This window comes from Nannospalax galili, unplaced genomic scaffold (assembly GCF_000622305.1).
Source record: "Nannospalax galili isolate Female #2095 unplaced genomic scaffold, S.galili_v1.0 scaffold180, whole genome shotgun sequence".
Taxonomy (NCBI): Eukaryota; Metazoa; Chordata; class Mammalia; order Rodentia; family Spalacidae; genus Nannospalax; species Nannospalax galili.
Genome location: NW_008348199.1, coordinates 3,905,777 through 3,906,571, shown reverse-complemented (window position 1 = coordinate 3,906,571; position 795 = coordinate 3,905,777).

The following is a 795-nucleotide window of genomic DNA, read 5'->3' as shown; positions in this document are numbered from 1 at the left end:
CGTCAGATTCACAGAACCAGAACGCAGAACGGTGTTGTTATTAGGGCTGGGCAGAGGAGAGAACGGGAGCTGCTGTTCAAGGTGGGGGACAGAGCTTCAGTTTCCCAGATGAGGAGGTGTGGGGATGGTTGATGGTGAGGGTTGCACATCAGGAGCTACTTGATGCTGCTGAACTGTGTGCACTTCAGATGGTTAGGATAAGGCTGGGGTGGAGCCCACTGGTAGAATATGGCTGAGTGTGTAAAAGGCCTTGGGACCAGTTTCCAGCACTGAAGGAAATAAAGTAAGTCTGGTAAATGTTATTTCTGCCTCACAAAATAAAACCAGCCAGGTGCTCAGACAAGTGCACTGATTTGCCTTCAGTTCCAAGGAGCCTGGCCGGGAGAGTTGAGCTCCCTCAGCTTGGAGAGTTCAGTCCTGGCACATTCCAGAAGAAATGTTTGACTCCTGATAGGCTCTGGGGACACCTTGTCTAAGGCCTGGGAAGTTGCAGAGAGGAGTCTGTACAGCTGGGGCTGAAGTTCACTCGATGCAGTTTAGACCAGCAATGGGGTTTAGGCAAGTGGCTGGGATTGCCTGAGTCTGGCCTTGGAGGGTGTGGAGACCGAGGTCGGCCGTGCCAGTGCTCCACGTCTAGGGCACCCACAGATCCCTGGACACTGAGGCCCTGTGAGCTTTCCTCACATTGTGGCTGGGAGTCCTGACTGCTGTCTGGCAGATGTCCTCTGAGGACAGCTGGGCGTGCGTGCCCCACCCCAGGGCTCTGCCTGCCCCTCCAACTGCTGCTGACTCTCC